Genomic DNA, 22548 nt, shown 5'->3' with positions numbered 1-22548 from the left:
AGACGACTAGCGCAACCGATCGTCTCCCAGCCTCGGATGTCTAATAAAATTCTGACTACGTAGCCAGCCAGAATGAAAGAGATCAAAGGTCGGCAGTCGGCCAAGATTTCCTCGACTACGGTTCGAGCCAGTTAAGACACTATCTGGAAAATCACGATTCATCGGTTCGACCCCGTCTGTGGCGGCGTCAAACTTCTCGTCGGGGAAAGTTTCCACTTTTAGAAGATTGTTCGGCTCATGCTGGCCAGCCAGCAATAATAACACACGATACGAGCAAGAGGGTTGGCTAACATTGATGCTGAACAAACACAAGCTGGCCCACGGGGTAATCTCCGTTCTGAACTTACGAAGATCGTCCACTTTAGTAAGTGCTATATGCCCCAGAAATTTCTCGGTGTCTTCCTCGGATCACCCAGTATGTTTTTATCAGTGGAAGTCAGCGAGGCCGGAAGCGACGCTCCACAGGGCTACGTAGAAACTTTCCAGCGAGTTGCCTGCTGCAGTATCAATAACCAGTTTTCCATGACGAAAAACCATCCGAGTCACTTGAACCGCGAACGGATATCCTTGGGGGGGATCCGGCCTCTTTCTTGCGGGCCAACTTGCGGATGTTTCTTCGGGGTTCTTGCAACGGCCGCGCGGCACGGTGGAAAGAAAATAACGAATGGTACTAATAGAGCGTTCTCGGTCGCCGAGAAACTTTTCCAGTGTACCCGGTGCAGTGGCCGCGCTTGGTATCGGGCGAGACCCAGCCCTCGTAAATCAAAACTTTCTCACCTAAGTGCGCGCCAGGGCAGAGCCGATTATTCGTGCTCGTCGAACGCAGGAAGGTGTGCCTGCGTTACGAGCAGTTTTTCCTATCGTTCCTTCCAACGAGGCGTCGTGAATTAATGAAACCAGTGGCGGGTCTTTCGCCGAATGCGCTGAATCTCGCGGACGGAGAGTAATATCAAGTGCTGCCTGGACCCGGGCCATAAATTCTATTATAATTGTAATAAACGGTTTCTTGCTGCCGCACTATTTTTCGCCAAGCGCGCTCTGCTTTTTGCCCGAGCTTCAGCACTGGGAGGATTCGAGTATCGCGGAATTACGAGGCTTGAACTTCGGGCGACAATGTAGCTCGTTTTTAGTAGTTCATCAGGTCTGATTCACGGGAATCAGAAGGCCGTTTTTCCGGGCAAGTGGCGTTTACCTCGGCTTGAGAACGCGCGGGTCCTCGTCCCGCGGATTAGAAGCGTCTGGCGACAATTTTCGCGGGTGAAGCGCACTCCGGTGGTGATTGAACGCGACGCTTGTCAACGTATCATTGCATCCCGACGCTTCTTCCTAGGTCCAGGATAGAATTACGATGTCTGCAGAAGCTTTAAAACGTTCGGTGCAAGAAATTTGAGCGAAAGCAAAGGAGCTGCGCACCAGCGAGGTAATGAAGGTAACAAAGACCGAGCGGTTGCGCGTCGAATTCATCGTTATTAATTATAGCTAGACCAGAGATGGTAATTACTCGTTTCAGAAGGTGAAATCAGAGTAATTGTAGGAGGGAAGGGAATAGATGCGAAGGGAACGCCTGCAGCGTCTCTGAATAGCGCGGTAACGCTGTGCACTCACGGAATCGGCGAAGTCGATTGCACTTCGGAGGCCTGATGCAGCAGACTCGGCGTACTAGGGGAGATCCACTCGATCGATCCGACTTAGCGCCACCCGGAATTTCTAGGACACTTATCCTCGGAACTGTGATTTTCGCGGGCCTCTCAAAGGCACGAAATCCAAATAAGTCGCTTTGCCACGGGATTCCCTTGTGCAGCGAAACTGGACACGCCCGTTCAACGTAAACTGACGCCGTTCGTTGGGTCGAGTAATCGTGCTTGTGAGATACTGTGCGCACCTCTCCGCGATTTACAAGTTCGTCGACATGCTCAACTTGCCTGAACAACATTCGGGAACGCGTTTGAGGATCGCTTATCGCAACAAGATGTCTAGTTACGGAAAAAGTGTAACTGGAACACCTAAGAGAGTAGTTCTGAGTCTGATACACAAGATACGATAATTTCTGTTAGAAATTTGGAAGGTAGATTGTAACACAACGTTCGAATTGCGAAACGACGCATAATTATGAAAAGCGAGGAGTGCCCAAGTTCTATTATGATTATCCTTTGCGTTAATAAAAGTTCTCTGTGTGAAAATTGAACATGTTTGTGAATCCTTCGCGAGGCTGTAATATTTCAACGGAGGTGGATTTAAAAACACACGATCTCGAAGGTTGCAAATATTATATGGACAAGCTTGAAACTGCAAAATTGATGGATCTCTTAGGCAGAGCCGTGGAAATGATGGTCTGCAACTTTTCGAGGAAAATCAGGGCGATAGTCGCTGGGTAACGTCGCCCAGACTGGACAGATCGAAGGCACGTCGCCTTCCAAATTAATTTGCGTTAATTGATTAATCGAATCAGGACTTCGCCGGTAGTAAAGTAATTGGCAAAGGATGCGCTGCTCGAGGGCCAGTGCAGCTCGAGGCAGCAACAGCCACTTAGCTACATTGCAACGAGCATTAGCGATAACGAAGTTAACGAGAGCTCGGTTAAACCGATTTAGAGGGCAAGACAAGATGGAGGGACCAACGGCCTAACACCCATGCCTGATTTTCGACCCAAGTCTGGCACCTTCAGGCTACGCCGGACTACTGCTTCTTTCTCGCTTCTATCATCTTTATCTACTTCTCACAAACAGGACTTCACCCCTATATTTTCACACTATCTAGCGCGTCAAAGTGTATTATTTATTCCCGAAACCTCGATTAGTGCTGGTTTTTCAGGAGTGCGCGATAATCTGCCACAGGCTGTAATAAAAAATAACGAAGAATGCAATTTTCTTTCACTCTCCCACACTTTCACTCGCAATGTTTCCAATTTCTACACTTTCCGCCGACCATTAAAGGAGATTGACGGGATTTTCACGACATTTAACATTTAACGCAATCACGTGAATGCTATAAAGGAATACCAACCCCGTCCAGCGTCGCCCTTTCTTATTCCGAAAACTAGATGATCCGTGACGGTTGGCGCGGCCATCAAAGGGCAGTTGTGTCCGTAGCCGTGCCCTACAATTTTAATTTGCTCGGGCGACTTTGACTCTCCTTCTACCGGAACGAGCAGGAGGAACCTCTCGGATTTCAATTTCGCCACGAAGAATCCCCCTCGACTCGGTCGGGTATAGAAATGCGGGACAAGAGGGACTCCTCGAGTGCACTCAAAGTTGAAGGACGCTCAGGATCAATATTTATAATCTCGATTCTAGACGACCAAGGGTCCGCAGGATCCGTGCCTGAGACTGCCAAACGAGATTCACCGTTTTCTTCTTCCCCAGCTTGAACCACTGTGTATCGGGCGCTAGGCAAATATTATTTTCAAAAACTGCTCGATCGATCGCCAGACCACTCGCGGCTAATGAACGTCTGGCTGTTTTAAAAAGCTGAATAAAATCGTTGAACAAAATTGTTGAAATCAATACTTGAACAGCGCTACCTACAAATATTATATGGGCAGGCATGGAACAGCAATATTCATGAGTCTCTTAGGCAGATCCGTGGAAATGATATTATACAGTGTTACAAATATTAGAAATTTAAGGACAACTGGACCATTGAAATTTCCACAAGCAAGCTATTACAAATTTTCGATATCTTGATAACAAGAACAAAGATGATCGAGGTCTTTTTGCAGTTCATCTTTCGTAGTCAGTCGATTATACAGGCTGGAGTTACTTCGAAATTCGTTCCAATTTTCACGAATCAGTGCTCCCTCGTTTTTCCAATTGCCTTCATCGGCGTGACTAGATCACATCGGGAATCAGCATCCAGTGGCTAGTTCGTCCTTTGTGCGATTCACCCGGTGACCGATTGTTGACTAAGACGGCCCAGCCACCGGTGGATCGCAATCAGTATGTTGGATGGCTTGCGGTCACCTCCACGACGATATACTAGCGTGTATGTGTGTGAGCCAGGTTGAAAGGAACGTAAAAGGACAAGGCTGGCGGTTGAGTGACTCTTTGAAGTTTCTGAAAGCTGTGCGGTTACGCTCGACATACCCGGACTTTCATGGGGCGTGAGGTGAAAGGTGCATAAAAAGCAAAGTGGAAAAGCGTCTCCTTAGAAACGACAATTTGCTGCTGTCTTGTTAGAATCTTCCAGAGCGTTACAAGTTGAGAAAAAAAAGGTTGATTTTAACATGGCTGAATGATCCTTCCCTTTGCAATAATTACTTTCGCCCTCTTGCGTTCTAGTCGATTCTAAATTACACGCAGCTGGACCAGTGCTTGACGACACCTTTGCCGCGAAACAATTATGCCTCTCGTACAATTACAAAAATGGTGAACCAGTGAAGCGAAGAACGAATACATAATGAATGAGTAAAGGGGTGAATGTTATAAATGAAGGGAAATTCTGTTCTCGTGTAACGTAGTGACGCGAACATTCTTCTGTGAGGCGGATGCTGTACATCCGTTTTTTGCACTATTGTTGGGGATGGTATATTTATCGCCTGATTCGTGAGATAATATATCAAGAGCGAATAGGGTGACCGCAATGTGAAACGAAGTAAAAGAAATGATAAGCGCTTCTCATCGAACGAGTCAGAGGACGAGGGAGATGGAGAACATCGTCGCCAACATTTTTTCGTGCAAAGTTTCGAGCTTCTTCCCCTTAAATGCGCTAGAACGGAGAAAATTAAAGCCTTTTGGGAATGAAGCGAGGTTCAGACACAATGCCCTGACTTTACCTCGAGCCGGAGAGCTGCGTCGCGTCATTATCGAGACCCTTTGCAAGGGATTCCTTGCCCAGTAATACCACCCACGACAGGTCTCGGATTTCGGGCAAACAAAAACTTTGTTGTAAGGATTTTGAAGCACATGATGTTAAGCAGCGTCGTCCCGGTGCCTCGGAACGGCAAGGGTCGTCTTTCCCTGGCATTACAACAGCGCAGCTTTTCTACTAATGATTTCGAGGGTGTGGTCGAATCTTGACGAGCGAGGGTCTCTCTCTCTTAACTTGCCGTTCAGAGAGCGGGCGTACACCGCCTTAAGGATTTCGCTGACGCGTTCGAATGCAAATGATCACCGAGATACGCTTCGGCACGCGGTTTTTCACCGCGCGCAGGAGAGCGCTATGGCGAAAATGAATTTCGAATCGATTTTTAAAAGAGCACATCTTGTGGAAAGCATTCCCATTAGAAAGCAGACTGCAATCGAGGAGCAATTATCACTCCACGTACGACAGAAGTTAGTTTTCTAAAAGGAGCATCCTCATCGACTCCACTTTTCTCCGCAAATTGTTCCTATAAATGGGGAAACGGTATTTACTTGCTTCGCCGGGGACACTCAAAATATCCCCTAATCGATGGCAAAAGGTGGATGGAAGCCTCGTCACCGGCCGAGCGATAAATCGTTACCAAAATCGACGCAACCGCAGAGAAATGCCGAGGACCTATTTCTGCTCGGGATTCACGGCCGAAAGCGAGCGCCTCGACGTGAATCGATCAGGACACGCAGCGGCGGGGACCGTTTCGGCAAGTTCGCGGTAAGGCTGTTAACAGGAATTTTCACAGTGTGGCTAATGCCATCGTCGTCGCCGCCGTGAACGGCGGGGCTGGTGGCTCTTACACTGTCAAAGGCCCACGGCATTTTCAGTTTTCAGCCACGCGCGACGACGTGATAATCGAGTGTGCTACGCTTTTAGCCGTAATGGGCAGGTACACGCGCCGCCAGGAGCGTTGCAAAGAGAGCGGTTCGCCCCGAGGAAAGGGTGTAGCCGCGCGAGGAGCGAAGAGATAGCACGTTCAACAGAGAATCCCGGGGAGAGAGAGAGGGACGCAGCCACGTTGATAAACAAGTGAGCGGGGTAACCGAGTTAGTTAGTTAGTAGATTAGGTTCACTGGTATGGCGACGGTAATTTTATGACGAGCCAGCGTGACGGAACGTGGTCGACGACGGGGACGCTGAAGCTGAATCCTGTGAAACGAAGTATCATCGATTTTGTTCTGATAAACTTGTGCACGAAATAGGGTATTTGATGACAGCGTGGACGAAAATCGATTAGCCAAGTGTTACTTCCTAAACTGTGGTCCCTACTTTCATTCCGCATAAGCTAATTAAGGGCTGAACGAAGATCGAAGAAACAATCACTGTCAGAGACTTTAACATTCCTTTAAAGATAGAAAATTTTAAAACAAAGTACGCAAGCCTATCATGCGAAAGAACAAGTTAAACCCTCGCATGTTTCAGCGTTCGCTATAAGCATTTACGATTATGCGATAGCACGCGAGTGGATATCAAAAAGTAATTGTTACCAGCTTCCCGTTAACCGGCCGTGGTAATCCAGAGAATTGCGAGATACGAGGCTGTTCTAAACAGCAAGTAATACATATTTATCAAGGTTTATGTCACGGGGAACTTTACAATCCATTTATATAATGAACGTCCTCGATTTAATGGTTCGTGCTTCCCTATTAAAAGCCTGGACGCTGATAAACCATTAATTTCAATTACAGAAAGTTCCGCGGTCATTTGTTTGGAAACATCTGTCGTTGCCTCCGCTCTCGAAAAGACTAATTCGCGGTCAAACATTTCTCAACAGCTGCTACGGACGTGAGGATGGACTGACTTCCGGACTATTGAAAACAGTGTCCCGAATCGTTAATTTCCACTCCATCATCCGGCCAATTACGACTGCTGTAAACTCTGGTTAGCCGGTTGGTAGAACTCCGTTAATAACAGTTTCCAAATTGGTTATTTTAAAACCCACGGGATTAGAAAAACTCCTAACCGCTTCCGCTTCGATACATATCGTTTCGATTTATTTAGCACTTTGCTTTCGGCATGTAAAAATACGTGCTAAACAGAGATACAGAATTGAGGAAAGCCAGGTGTATTTTTCAAAATTACGAGGCCAATGGAGCCGTAGAAAGTTCGCGAGCTCCACGCTTTATTCGCCTTTATCCGTCTTTATATGTACTAAATGGACAACGGGATAAAAAGTGACTGCAAGTAAAGATAAATCGTCGCGGGTCCTTTTCGCTGGATTCGCCAGAGAAACTCTAAACCAGGCCTGTCCAACTTTTGCTCTTGGCGTCGAAGAGCAGCCGCGGGTGTGCGTGGGTGGTTGCGAGCGAAGGCAAGAGCAACGGCAAGTCGAGCGGGAGCTGTAAAAGAATGGGGATAGTGACGTTCATAGATTCTCCCACCAAGAAGACCTTTCGCTCTTGGGCCTGGCTCGGTGCCTCCTCCGAGAGCGAAAAGCAACTCGCGGTTTGTCGCGGCTGCTCGTGCGAGCATAATGCTTGGACAGGCCTGCTCTAAAGGGTCGTAGGAAGGAAAATAATTACAGTTCCAATCTCTACCTTTCCCCGATGGATTCCCGTACGGTCGACCGGAGCAACGTGCCTTATTAATGATTAATTAAAGAGTTTAATGCCAAGAATCGCTGGTGACTGATAAAAGATCGTAAATGAGTTCCCATCCTTCCACTGCGTCTTATTGCCAGGGAAATAAGCAACAGCATTACACGTAATTGCCGATACTTCACAAACTGTCTTCACGAATGAGAAAAATATTAAAATAGCCTTTCAATAATGATTGAATCGCCTGACGTTTGCATTTTAACAAGCACAGGACAATGCAAATTTTAACTCTCTGGGAACTCAAGTTATTCTCGTCGAGGCTCCACCAGCTTATTGCCTTCATTCCCTAACTTTATGAAATAATTGTCGAGTCGCGGACTTGGATGGCTTCATCAATTTAGAAACGCACTTGCTCCCTACGTTCATAATAATATTTTTTGTCTGCATGAACAATCCATCCTATACACTTTTCCAAAGCAATTCGCGCCGGAAACTGTAATATATTTCATTGTTCCTTCACGCGATACCAGCTGATTTAGTAATAATCCTAGCTACTTAGTTACTTAACGGAAAAAGCGTTATTGGTTACTCGTCTTCAAAAGCACACGGTAATCGCATAGTCTACGAAACACCTCGTCCATGTTTCAGGTTTTACACACAATTTCAGCCTTCCGTGAAATCGTAAACAAGGATAATGTTTCGAAATTGCGCGATCTCATCATGTCGTCGCCTGTAAACAAATGTCTCAAAACAACTGCACGCCCGGCGGTTCCGCACGTGCAACAAGGGAAAACTTCAGCCCGATAATTCGCTCGGGGAAACGGACAGCGACATTATTAAAACTTCGAACGAGTTGGGGAATGCCGCGAACGAACGCGGTCGCCTCTACTGAATCTAATATGCAGAAGCTGGACCTACAGTGATAACGCGGCTGAAATGACGCGGAGGACTGTAGGGAAAGGTTGCCACGGACGTGGCCCCTTGTTACGAGTATTCAGCAATCTTTATCGAAGAAGCAGTGGGCTGGAGCGATGGGCAAAGGGTCTAAACGAGCTCCTTAGCCAGCTACGAAGCGTCTCAGAGCGTGTTCTTTCTCAAAGCGCCAGTATACGTTAAGGCGAAGACGTTGAAGGGTTGGTTCTAACCTATAACGCATTCACGGCGGCTAACTCTAACAGCAGATGGTGCATTAACGCGATTAATTTGCGCGGTTACGGTGCGCCTGCCTTTGTTTGCATCTTCGGGCTCGATAACTTTGCTCCCGATTCCATTCCACCACCCTCGCCGACGCCTTTTTCCGACGGCACGCCGCGATCCACCCCGAAGACTTTCTCCTTTCCAACTACGTCGTCTACTTCCCCCTCGAGCCGCCTGTTCTTTGCAACCCCTTCCATTTTCCGGCTCGTCGCTTCGATTCTGCTTCGTTAGCGGAAGACCCTTCATAGAGGATAGGACGTACTTTAAAAATATTAAAGTGTACGCTCGCTACTCGAACGGCGCGACGGCTGTCCTTTGTTACGCGCTGGTAAGCGGCTCTTCGTCTTTACATCTCTCGGCTGCAGGCCCCGCGACATCGTCAGCTTCCAGGTGGAATCGTTCTTACGTGGCCCAGAAATGCGGCTACGGTTCCGCGAGGCGAGTGAAAATTTTCCGTACTGTCGAGGCCGAAGGAGGGCACCAGACCCTGCGCGGCTGATTATCACGGACAATCGAGCACGACGGCGGCTGAATTAGCTTCTACGGTCTCGCTGGGATTTGGGGGTAGCGTTTCATCCCTGGCTGATAGAGGGTTTTCATTTATCATTCATGGGAGGTCTTCCGACCCGTGTACATATTTGATCGGGGCGAAGAACGGGAGTCAAAATTGCCGTCTAATTTCGGCCGCTTAGCTAATAGGTGTTTAAACATTCATGGAGGAATTGTGATGCACCGCCTAGTCATCAGGAAACGAATCTTCAGAGACCATCCCGTGCTATCGACGGTGCGCGTTACGTTGGAAATTGGGCTTCATATTCCATGAACCCAGTGAGAACTGTACGAACCATGAAACACGCCAGGATTGTTTATCGGGTACTCGATTAGCGAGCATGGATTTTCGAATTTTCCATCGCGGCGCAGTAATAATTCTGGCGGGCGTAACTAGGCACTTCCTGTTTCATTTGCAGCTGCGGCTTTAACCGTCCGCTGAATGGTCGCGAAATTTCATTGCGGGACGAAGAATGTTCTTGATTTATATTTAGCGGAGTGTGAAAAACCGACACGTCGCTTTAGTGGATCGTATTCGTTGGGAAAACCATCGCCGGGAATGCGGAAAATGCTCGAGTGCCATGGAGCACGACAAACCAGTAGCGAGCAAACAAAAACGTAAACGTGCCCCGTTGCCGCCGAATCCCATTGTGTCATAACCATTATTCGTTTCCCGCGGAAAAATAATTCCACGCTAATTTATGGAAACGACGGGACACGAGCCGCTTCCTCGCGACAACCGATACTCCGCGCGAAGCATCCTTCAGTTTTATCCCCAATTTCATTTCCCGACGACTATCGGCGTCCCCAGTTCAGGTAGGAAGAGCAGCCGTGCAACGATTCTCATAAGCTGATCGTTACGGGGTATTTCCGATTTACGCTGTGTCGCGTTTAAACTTCACGTCGACCTTTACGCTTCTATAGGATGCACTGCAAATCAGTTCTTCACTTCTCGTCGCAACCAATATTATTAAAAGGGAAAACGTGTTTATATGAAAGGACGTTCTATTCAGTAAGTAATCAAATCAATCACAATAAATCACAAAAGAATAGAAGATAATAATAATTAGCATATAAAAGAAAGATGTGAAATCGAAATGAATAGCCGTGCGACGAGTAAATGATAGCGATAGCGACAGTCGACGTATACATGGTGTCTTTCATGTAGTTGGTGTTGAGACCGCGTCTCTAGATGCGTTGGATAATTGAAATTACAACGAGGCGAGTAAACCAGATCTGACTTCCTTTTCTTCGTATCAAGCGAACGAGGCGACGCGTCACGATAGAAGTAAATGATGAATCGATTGATTAAAGCGCAGTGGAGTGTCGGCAAAAAATTTCGGGGGAAATAATTTCCGGCCTCGCGGTTATCTATCACGGAGCTCGTTTTATGAGAAAAACGCGGGAGGCTTGCACAGGGCAAAAATCCCGAAAGTGCTCCGTCAAATTAAGCCTCTGCTCGGGCGTAAATTGATAGATGCTCGCCAATAGTTGCCTACACATTCATAAACAAGACATTATCGCGATAACGCGTTCCATCTATTCCTAGTATCCACGGAGTCGAAAAGGAATCCCCTCGGTGGGAGGACGGAATGATGAAGTTGGGTAATGCGAAAATAACAAGTCCGGGGATGAATCATACTCGATCTGACTGCCGGCGGGCACGTGAGGGGTTGGGCTATGGAGGGAGGCGACTACCCCCAGCCGATCACCGCCAAATGGACGCTGGATATTTTATAAAAGCCAGCTTCAACCTCGATCAACCATGGCCCCTGTAGTTACAAACCGCTGGCAATTCCTTTTTTGAAGCAGGGAATATTGGAACACCGATTCGTATTCGAATTTAGACATCTGATAAATTCTCCGTAGCTGCCACTGAATAGCTACACTGGAAATCCTATTCGGCGAACAGAGATTCCACTTTTTGCAGGTAACACTGGTGATCGCATGTGTAACACTGTTTACCCCACTTCCATCACCCATTCACATTGTCAATAAACACATTTCGGAATCGATCGTATACCGTAAATGATCCGTCCTCTAGGTATATACTCTCACCGCAGTGGCATATTCTCTCGAGCAACAAACCAAGAGAACGTATAACACGTGCGAGCAATCGACATATCGAAGCACACTCGAGCGTCGAACGACAGCCGGGAAAACGAGTGGTTGACTGTTATTCCGTGCACGTTTACTGCATCATTAACGAATTATACGAGGCGGCGATAAACGCGAGATAAAGCCGACGGCATAAAGAGATTTACGATGTTTCGCATATACGAGGCGTGGAAGTGGTGAGAATCGTGCAGGAGGGTCGAAGGGAAAGAAGATACAGAGACCAGGGCGCATAAGTTGACCGGCTTTCTCCTACTTCGACGCGTCGCCGATAAGTTTACTGCCCTGTTGACTACACGCTCCTTCCGGAATGGAAACGTCTACGCTGCTGCTCCGCCACGTAAACGCCTGTACGGATCTTCGCCCCCGTATTCCCTTCCGTTATCGAGCCGTTTAAAGTCCAGAGGATCCCTTTGTTACTCGCGGACGATCGCGATGTCATCGTTGCGGTATTACCGGACTATTCACGATAATAGTCACTGGAATGGCGCGATCAACTAAACAGGGTGTTCCACTTTCATCGATTCATGCAAATGACGCTTAAGTTATTGGGAATCTCATATAGGTGGAATCTGGTCATTCGATATTCGCTCTTGGATGTTCCTGAGGATCGAATTGAAATATTTGTTGCTCGCAGGTGGAAATTAGTGAATTTTCAATATACCTGCAGTGCCGGAGAAAAGTATTGGGGCACTTTTCAAACACTCAAAAAAACTCAAGTCGTTGGACCAATTTTAAAAATGTTATTCTGATTTAAAAGTGTCCCAATACTTTTGTCCGGCACTGTAATTTCAATTGAAACGTCATATGCACGGTCTGGACTACTGGATCGTGTCTGACCGCAGGCAGGGCGTTACTACTTGTCCGTCTTATACGCGAACGGCTAACTAGGCCAGGACGCGAATGGGACGAGCGGATTTTTAACGAAACCGTGCAGAAAAAGTTTGGGGCCGATGTGTATAAATAAATTCCAGAATTTTAGCTGTGAATGGCCAGCAGTTTTTACAAGAAAATAGCTTTGAAGATTAAGATTATGAAGTCGTCGAATCGACTTCGTTCTTCTTTTAAATAATATATCTTGACGAAAGGAATACAAAAGTCTTATGCGTTATTGCCATAGGAACAATACATTAACCAGAAAATGCAACATTTTGTCGTAGAATCGTCGCTTAACTACGCTTGTGGAGAACTAATTTTCAACTACCGCGCTAGCCTAGGTGCAAGCATCCCGAATTACGAGCCAAGAAACTACGTAGGCTTCGAATCCCTGCAAGGAGTGATTTCTATATTTTTTCTTTCTATATTTTCGTCATTTCGCGTATTGTAATTAAAACTCCACAATTTTCAGTTTAATATCTTGATAAAAAAATTTAAATGGGGTAGTTGAAAATCGATTCTTTACAAGCTTAGTTAAATCGGTTAAATTATTGATCCTACAGCAATAACGCGTAATAAGACTTTTGTATTCATTTCATCAAGATCTACTAAATATTTAAACGAAGATCGAAGTCGATCCGACGACTTCATAATTTTAATATTCGAAGCCATTTTTTATAAAAATGGCTGGCCATTCACAGCTAATATTCTGGAATTTTTTTATACACATTGGCTCCACTATTTTCTACCCAGTTTCGTTAAAAAAATCGCTCGTCCCATTCGCGTCCTGCCCTCGTAAGTAAAAAACAATCGATTGTCACCAGCCACGAATTGTTTCCACTAGAACTCAAGCCAAGTTATCGTGCAACGTATAACCTGCTTTTATAAAATGTACAATTTCCACCATTCCATCCACAATAGTTGCAAAGTTCTATTTTCATTCGTAATTCCCGGAAAGACGATTAAGATAAATCTTCCAGCTTCATCCATCCGTGCAGTTAAGAATTCTCTACCCAGGAGGATAATACTCACCGGAGGATCGAAGCGAAAGTAACTTTTATATGGACGCGTAAAACCGCCAAGACAGCTCCGAGTACATCAAAACCATGAAACCATCCTCTTGCGCGGCGTGTATAATGGATGCGCGGAAAATTGTTTCCGGGCGAGGTGAAGGTAAAAACGGCGCCGGCTTTTTGCAAGTCGGGATCGCGGTTTCCCACGAGAAATTGAAACGATTAAAAGAGGAAGGACGGGCAAAAGATACACGGGGCCATGGTCCTGTTTACCTCGGGTAACCATCAAACGGAAAGTAAGTCAAACGGGGTCTTCCTTTCCGAGGAGCTTTTCCTTTCACACGTCTCATTTTTCTCCTCCCCGCTTTAGAAATCTTGTACACGCGTCTTGCTAATTACACTGTGTACTCGTTAAAATTACTTTCTGCTAAATCCGGTAGACGGTGAATAGCAGGAGAAGGGAGAAGAAGTGTATGGGTGAGGGGGGGGGGGAGGGAAGTGAATACATTTTTAATTAGCTGATGCTCTTTCCTTCTCCGACGTGGGAGGAGCCGTTAATTCCCGTCCGTCACGTCGGGAGAATAATTCGTTAAAGCACAGTGTGCGTCCAGTGAATCAGGAGCACTCCTTCGCCGAAAGTTCGTGCTCGGGACAGACGAGGGAGCTATGGAAAACGGTTCTTTCGCGGCTAAAGTGAAGTTCAAAGGCTTTAACGCGAACGGAGCGTGGAACGAGGACTTCTTCTTTCCGAGAGTTTTCGTTTTGTCTTTGGGATACTTCCTCCTCTCGTTCGTTTTCCGTCGCGAAACTTTTGTACGCGCCTCGTTACGGACTGGTCCCTCCCGAAGTTGCCCGAGTCTCCGTGCACGGGATCGCGTTTAACGCGTCACGATCTTTCTTTTTTCGAAAAACGGCCCAGCTTTTGCGCGCGTGAAAGGAACGTTAACGCTACCAGATAGCTTTCGTCCAAGTAAACGTTCGTAAACAAGTATCGCAGCTTTTCGAAACGAAAGTAGCGTCCTTCCTTCCCAATTGTACACAAACAATTCCGACTTCCCTTCTCGACATCCTCCGCAGACCATTCGGTCGAATCGAATTCGCAAGCGTCCCAGTAACGGCATCCTATTCCACTTGACCGGGAGAACCGTAGCGACGAGGCTGCTCCACCAAATGGACATTCGAGGAGACAAGTGAAGATAGAATCGGCAGCGACGGTAAGTGCTCCAGCTTGTAACGAAGATCGCGACGGCGCACGCATTATCGATTCCAGCGCCGAAGGGTTTCATACTCTTATTGTCAGTCATACGACTATATAGGATTTCCGGGGATGGCAATCTCGTCTTATTTCCACGGGGAAAGGGGCGAGGGGGGGAGGTCGTGGCGGATGGAGGAACGTAAGTCGGATCGCCTTCCCCGCCGCCGTCGTCGACGGCTCGCAGTTACTCGCTCAAGGGGCCAATAAAAGCGAACGTTCGCCGTGCAACGCGCGTAATTCAGAATAATTGAAATACGCGCACACGCGACAGAGAGGCTGATCCCAGGGCAAGGCTGCGGAGCGGATTCGAGCCGATCGTTCCCGAGGGCAATCCGCCTGGGCGCGAGTTCGCCGAGTCCTCATTTCCGCTTTATTGGCATACAATAAGGGAGGCAGCCAACTGGCCGGCCTATCCCGCCGATCGAGTAATGGATTTTGATTCCATCCCCCGGCTACGTAATCGCAGCTGCAAATACCATTTCTCCTCGCGGGCGCGGATAATGCGTCACTCGTCCGTTTCGTGATTACGATTCATGAGGCAGGCGCTCCCATCCCGCCTACGTAAACAAGAGAGGAGCGAGGAGGAATGTGTGATCTTCGGTGAGGATTCGGGAGAGGCTTGTTTTCAGACGAGCGTGGCTGCTGGTTCGCATGCAGTTTAGGTGATATCGTTAATTTCCACTGGAAATGTATGTATAATCGGTATAGTCCGTGGACTTGCTTCCAGTTTTTAAGGGGTTATACCTAGTCAAGCGGCTGAAAAGAGGCGAATATTTGTGAATTTTTTTGAAGAAATGGAAGAGTGTATTTTTACAAAACTTTTTGCGCTTAAAAGAGCAACATTTAAAGAACAGTTGGAAATTTTTTCGTAGAAAATATTTAGGTTTATAATAAAGTAACAACCGACATTCAAGAAGCATTTTTAAAAATTTGGTTTTGCGGTGAGCACTGCCATTCAGAACCAGATTATCTCAAATAAAAAACAACAAAGATTTCGTTAGTATATTAATGTATCCTCAGGTTGACGGAGAGAATTTTCCGAAATATTAATTTAAAATAAAATGACGGCTATTTAAATTTGAAATCCTGATTTTTTTCGCGTGAATTTTGCACGTTGAATTTTAAATGTTGCTCTTTTAAGCGCAAAAAGTTTTATAAAAATATACTCTTCCGCTTCTTCAAAAAAAATTCACAAATATTCGCCTCTTTTCGGCTGCCTGACTAGGTATAACCCCTTACGGGGAAAGATTCTTGGCCTCTTTTACACTGCGGATTCATGGAATGATAGCTTTTGGATTTTTAGAGGAATGTGATCTGAAGTAATCTTCACTTAAGCCTAGTCATTCGATACGATCCTTCAGGTTTAATGAAACAGTAGGTGTTAAGAAAAGTCTGTGGAAAATGGCGAGGACAAAGGAGATCGCGTTAAAATAATAAATCGACATTGCCCCGTGGTCATTCTTCAGCAGCGTTATCCTCTGATAGGAAAGATTCCTGGTTTCTGGCGACAGAAATTTATGTCACTCATCCGACGCGGCAGCTTCCCTTGATAACGGCCGGGTAATACACGGTAATATTCAGTTACCGGGTAAAGTTTAACTGCGACTCGCGTAATTTCCGTTTCCTCTCCTCGGCCAAGATGGCAATCGCGTCATTACGCGAACACCGCCCGTTTCGTGGCCACAGAAAAAACCGTCCCCGGGACCGTTGCGGTGCTAATCAGGAAACAGAAGGGTGGACGGAGGGTTTCTCTCTCAGATACGACCCTGAAATCCCAGCGGAGCGTAAAGCAAGCCAGAACCTTATGCAGCTCCCCAAGATCTCACCTGCAATCGTTTCTACGACGCTGAGCCCGCTGGTTATTAATTGTAATTAAATCCAGAGAGTCGAGTAAGAGACCGTTGCGGTTCGAGTTAATTCGCCTCCCCTTTCCGCGTTCTTCGCCGTGCTCGAATAAAAAAATATTCTCACCTGCACCTTCAAGGAGCGAGGAACGAGAGCTCTGAGAACGGAACGCCTACTTGCTCCACAAAGAGTACTTAATCGTCTTTTTCGATTAAAATTAAATAGCGTGCTTAGGGGTTTCATACAATTTTATACTGTTGACGAAGTAACAAGATTATATAATTAATTATTCAGATCATCGAACGATTCTGCAGATATTTAAAAATTACTTATTCATACGCTATTAGAAAGGTCTACGAGGTATAACATGTAGGAATTGCATAGATTACAGATTTCATAGAAATGCTGCTCGATGATTTTTCACCCGTCGATCTCGCTTTAGACATGGCAATTTCATTGTAACCGCCGGCACGTCGGTGGCCTAAACCCATCCGAAACAAACGGCAATCGCGATTGCGGTTAATAATTCGATACCGCGAAACCGTGCGCGTGAGAGCGACGGGCGAAACAGCGAGGCGAGCGTGGTCGCGACGTAAAGCCGCGAACCCGACAAAATCCGACGGTGTAACGCCCGAAATATTGCTCGGTCTTCCTGCGCTGACATGAAAATAAGTTTCGACGAATTAATCGCTCGCAGAGCGACGGGCCACGCTCTGTACGCGCGTTTTAACGCGTTGCTTGTGCATTGTGGTCGGTTGGGCGCAGCGTATAATAACACCGCACATGAATCATGCGGATTGACGCCCCTCATTATTTATTGCACACGTTCTGACCCATATCAGATTTAATTCTATCGAGAGAAAATACTGGATTGCAGCGATGCTTAACCTTCCGCCAATCCTTATTCTGAAATGAAAGTACTGAATTTTATTAAATAATATGTAGGTATCGTAATAGGTATTATGTTCGATATTGGAATTAACTATACACTGGTGGTAGTTAACTTAATTAAAATATAATAACATCCACACCTTCAAATACATATGTATGGTGGTACAGTAGACTGCGGTATGTCTGGCTGTTCACAGACTTATTCTACTTGCCCGCCTTACCTAGGGACCAGTGGATGGTATTTTCCCTCACACTTTATGTAATATTTTTTTATTGCAACCTTCGTGTGACCATAACTGTGTGGCGTCATTTCACTCGTCAAGAAATGGAGTACAAGCGTAGGTGCATAAGAACGTATGTCGCCATTTGAGAAAATGAAGTTACGTTTGAACAAGGCGAACTTTGTCGTATAATGTCCCTCAAGAGGCGAAGGAATATCTGGCACCGGAAATGTATAATTCTACTTAATTCTAATAACATCAGGCATTTAATATAAATCTTAACGAAAATTCATTTCACAATCTTCATGCCAACGGACGCACCTTTTGCTCGAATAAATGCGTTCGAACGCGTCGATTACAGAGCCTCGGCTGTCTCTCCTTCCTCAAATATCTCGCTAGCTGCTGAGCGTTCCGTCAATAATCGATAATTCATTTTCACTCCACACCGAGCCGCATGCCATATTCGGGAATGCATCGGATGCTTTGAAGTTCTCGGGAGCTTTTTATTTTCAGGCACGTCGATCTCCTGCATATCCAGAGCCTAGAGGATAAAATTTCGAACCTTCGCACAATGCAGAGTTTAATGACTTAATCGTGCCTAGGGAGGTATATAATAAAGGAAGAGACTCGATAAACTGCTGTGGAATTTTAAATTTAAGTTCCCAGCATTGCATCTGCTTACAAGAAGCCTGCCGACGACGAAACAACTCCCCACGCACGATTATAATTGCAAGGAAAATACTGAAACACACCCTTCGCACAGCCGGCTCAATACGGCGTTATCATTAAAGCAATCAACAACCCCTTTCCGCATTCAATTTCCCAGGGCGTGGGCCCCCAACAAGAAAGCACCAACTCTCCAACTTCGTAGGACGCAAAACCCACGGCGGAAGGACAATCTCGACTTTTCATAAAGCGTCCGTGTGACTGGTACATTACTCACGATAATCCCAGCAGCGGTTGCTCGGTTTCAGACTATGGAACCACAAACCAAAGCCAGGAGGCGAGGGTGCTGGCTGAGCAGATTCGCGTGGCTTATGTTCGCGCGCCAACTTACGGTCCAAGTTTTAATTCAAACTTTTATTTATACGAGCCGTGCATTATCGCGAGCCCGTGGAAAGAGACGCTAGCTAAATAGTGTTCCCTGAATTCTGCTCCGACCAGCCGGTCGAGGACTCGAGGTTACTAACATTACTGACTTCTCAGGTTACCGTAAGTGCCTACTGTTTCCAAAAGTGTCATTCGATTTTAAATTTCATTTTTTGGATCGCCAAGGCGAAGTTAACGGTAAACACAGTAATTGCAATTTGGAGATTGCGAGAGTTACCACGGAAAAAACGAACACTCCATTCACCACCAAAGGGTTTCCTATCAGTCGCGAATCCCAAGTCTTAGACGTCTGGCTATCAATTCCTTCAAACAGATCCTTTCACCAAACATTCAAGGTCCTCGTGCTTAAAGCACAGGCCTGCTGTATAAGCAGCTTTGCCGAGTCCACCAGCAGGCCCAGGAAACTCCTCTTACTTTTCGTTTCCCATCCCTTCTTCAAACACTCTGCAGTCTCCGAAATTGGGGACCCTCGCACAGGAGTAATATGTAGCAATCATAAAAGGTGAATCTCCCTTTTAAGTATGGACAATACAACCTTACTCGCAGCTACCTGCAGCTTCCTGCTTCAATCCTACCCTTTAATATGAGTATATCGACGTTTCATTCAACTGACCGATCAAAAATTAACATCAATATATGACTCCTTATATCTCCAAGAAAAATGACGTACCCACAATCCTAACGAAGCGTCGAAAGATGCTTCCAGTAGGATACGTTTTGTGTACTATTAATTTAAACGGCTTGAACCAAGCTCTGGAGAAGGCAGGTCGACGTACCGTTAAGTGAAACAACATAACGAACGGAGCTAAAGCGTCGAAGATACTCCATTATCGTGGAAGTCGTCGCGTTGGAAGCGCGGCTTAAAAACACGGCCCGATAAGGGGCCACCGGCGAGTGGCGCGTCAAATGCCGGGCAGGCAAATCGGATTTGAGATTCGCTTAGTGCCGGTGTTCAAAATCATTGAACATAATTAACCGGCGGCCAGAGAGGAGCGTCTGCACCCTGAGTGGTACAGGATTCTCCACGCTCTCCGAGCCGCTCCGTTGCTCTGTCTGCTCCTCTCAATGGGGTGGCAGAAAGGTTAATGCAGTTAGCCAGGGCCCCCTTCCCCTTTCGGTGGCCCTTGGTTTCGCACGGGGAGGACATTAGCGCTCTTCTCGACGAGACAGGCGCTAGGGCCGGGCGTTTTAGTAAAATGGCCTGAAAATGCAATTATCGGCTATAGGTGCGCGCGCTAATGAATTGCCGACGTTATCCGTGTAGGCGCCTGCGAGCGCCGCCTGAAAACGCGGCGCCTTATCATGCTCCAGGGGGGGCGTAGACAGTTTGCACCTGGAGGAACTGTACCTAGATATTATTCTAAAAGTGGCGACACATACGTCAGGGATACAGGGTCATTTTCTTTTGTTTGTACTGTGACGGAGATGTGTTGAAATGTTGGAACGATATAAAGAGGAGGCCAAGATTTATGAGCTCGCTCAGAAATGGTGCGAGCTTAATAAGCGAAAGGAGGGTAGAGCGGGAGCGACGTGCAAGTGGCCAGGATGCTGTAGTTTCGGGGAATTAATTTACGGATTAATAAGGGACTCCGGGGACCTAAGGCATTTACGTTGATAATTTGGGTAGCATCTGGCTCCAACATCTCCAAGAATTCTGGACTTCCACCTCGGAGACACCGATACTTTCGGATTAAGGCGGAACCTCTTCTCCCTTTCCCTTTGCTGGTAATCGGGCTGCCTGAATTATTTCACCCGCGCGAAGCGTTCGCAATTAACTTTCCTTGATCTGCCCGGGCGGCGCGACTACGCTCGGACGGTCAAACAGAATTTGATTACGGACAGGTTGCTAGGAATATTTAAGAATGTTTCGCAACGAACCTTCGCTAACAATGTGCACCAGCGAATTCATACGGTACCAGCGTTGCTCGCGAGCTGTCATCGGCCGCGCATACGCGTCATACGCCAGTGAATACGTGGCAGAGCGCCATACGCCACATTGTATCGAGCACGTTCCTCGAATGCACAAAAGAGCGGCGGAAGAAAGCTCGACAAGTGAATCACGATCAATCCGTACGACTTTCCGCGCGCTGCATTTGCAAAAGAAAGCCCGATTCTCGCACGCCCTGCATTGAGAATGCACAAAGGGGGAGGGGGTTCTTGGAAGTTCGATTCGCGATTAGCGTCACCTCCGTGGCCAGCGCAAACGCGGCCGCGACGAGGGCTTTCGTTGCCTGCGAAGGAGCAGCGCGTTGGAAACGAGCACTCGGCGATCGGGAAGTCGGGGAACGGAAGTAAGTCACGCCGGAGGTAACGAAATCGGGTCAACGGTGCTTGGAACCCTCTGATCCTCAATGGCGGGGGATGAAAGAAGCAGCCAGCAGAAGCAGCGTGACGGGGGACGAATCTGGAAACGGAATCGCGCTCTGTACTTCGCTCCCGAGCAGAGCAGATCTCCACCAAGTTCGTTGAATGCGTATCCAGCCCTCTAGGCAGCTTCCGTCCGTGTAAATGGAGAGCTCCGTTTACGTTTCGACGTTTCATAGTCATCCATCATGCAACGCCTTAACGAACTAACGAGGGAACAAAAGCTCGGTTATCCGACCTCGTTTCCCCCAGATTTGTTGTTTGATTCCCCTGTCTCTACGTTACTCGCCTGGCATCGCAGCGTGAAATCTTTGCGGTTAGGTAGAGGAGATGGGAGGTGAAAAGTCGTGGGCAAAGTTCGAACATCGATGACGAAGCTGCTAAACAAGAGCGTATTGAGAATTCAAGTTGATATGTAAGCTGTGTTATTCGACGGCAGAACGTGACATAGACATGATTTAGTTCCGGGTTAGACTGTGCGGGTAACAGCTAGAAAAACATCATCTTGCTGTCAGGAAAACTTATTCGTAATAAGGATAGGCACCGTCGCTACGTGAGAAGAAACCTGAAGATATGCCTGCTAAGAATTCTGATCAACCTAAACGCGCGGTGACACGCAACATTCATTAGTATCGCGACGAAGCTCAGGAAGAAGCCGAGGATAGAGGATAAGAAAGTATTCCCAGCGTCTCTAGTCATTATACTTTCCGAATGATCGTGCTAATCCACCCCCTCGTCGTTCAATTTACGTGGAAATTTCGAGGCCGAGCCACGTCTCCGGTGGCTGCGTATGACCGAACTGCCATATTATCTCTCATTTGGCCTTATTATCCGGGACGCAACGCGCCATTGGCCCTCGAAGCATTTCGACGTTCCCCTGGCTCATAACCTGTCCGTAGGAAGACGGCGCCCTTAATTAAGCCGGCTCGAAGGCTTCGCGTTTATACTTTGCACGAGCTTAGACGCCGACGTACGGAGAATCCGGCGCTCCGCGTAATAGTTCTTTCGTTCCTCGATTAAGCTCCTTGCTAACTTTCACCCACTTCGCGAAAGTGCTCAGAGAAACACTGACGACGGTGCAGTCGCGAAGAATAAATTTCTTTGGGACTGATAACGCCGATTTACTTAGAACGTGCTCGCTGATCTTTCGCGTCGCTGGAATAAATTCTCACGTGCTCGAGATTCGAGATAACGTTTGTGCTAATTAGTAGGAGATTATTGCGTTGATTCGTGGCGTGTGAACTGTTCCAGACACGCATCGTCTTCTTAGTAAGACGAATCTTCTTCAATATCGTACTCGTGGTTTTTCATCCATAGAGCCTTCGAGTGCTGGATTTAAGAAGGACGTTTCAATAGCACCGAACTCTCATTTCTGATACCGTGACCCGAATTATGATCACGATCTCACGCTGTCTGCGTCGTATTCATGGACCTTGCATACAGTATTCATACGTGTAGACGGTAAACACTGGAACGCCAGCTCTCGAGTGCGATCGATTCTTCTATCAAGAAATACGCCCTCCTTCCAGCGTGGCTGAAGAAGCGCAAGTTTTAAAGGTGATCTGACGCGGGGCAAGGTAACAGACTTAAATCGAGCTACAAGTAGTTTAAGCTAATCTGTTCAATGAGTCTTTGAACGCACAAGTCACAGCCCATGTGATAAAAATCGCTTTGCATGGAAGTAGCAATATTGGAAGCCTTTCCAGAAAATTGCAGACCAATTA

At 46.9% G+C, this 22548-nt stretch overlaps 1 protein-coding gene across 3 annotated transcripts in view; it reads right to left on the bottom strand.

Moving 5' to 3' along the window:
- Sema2a (Semaphorin 2a) overlaps positions 1 to 22548 on the bottom strand; it is a 475650-nt gene that overhangs the window by 236379 nt on the left and 216723 nt on the right. The window lies entirely within an intron of this gene.

This window comes from Andrena cerasifolii, chromosome 3, assembly GCF_050908995.1.
Source record: "Andrena cerasifolii isolate SP2316 chromosome 3, iyAndCera1_principal, whole genome shotgun sequence".
Classification (NCBI taxonomy): domain Eukaryota; kingdom Metazoa; phylum Arthropoda; class Insecta; order Hymenoptera; family Andrenidae; genus Andrena; species Andrena cerasifolii.
The sequence above is the reverse complement of the archived record's forward strand: the minus strand, read 5'-3'. Positions and strand labels throughout refer to the sequence as shown.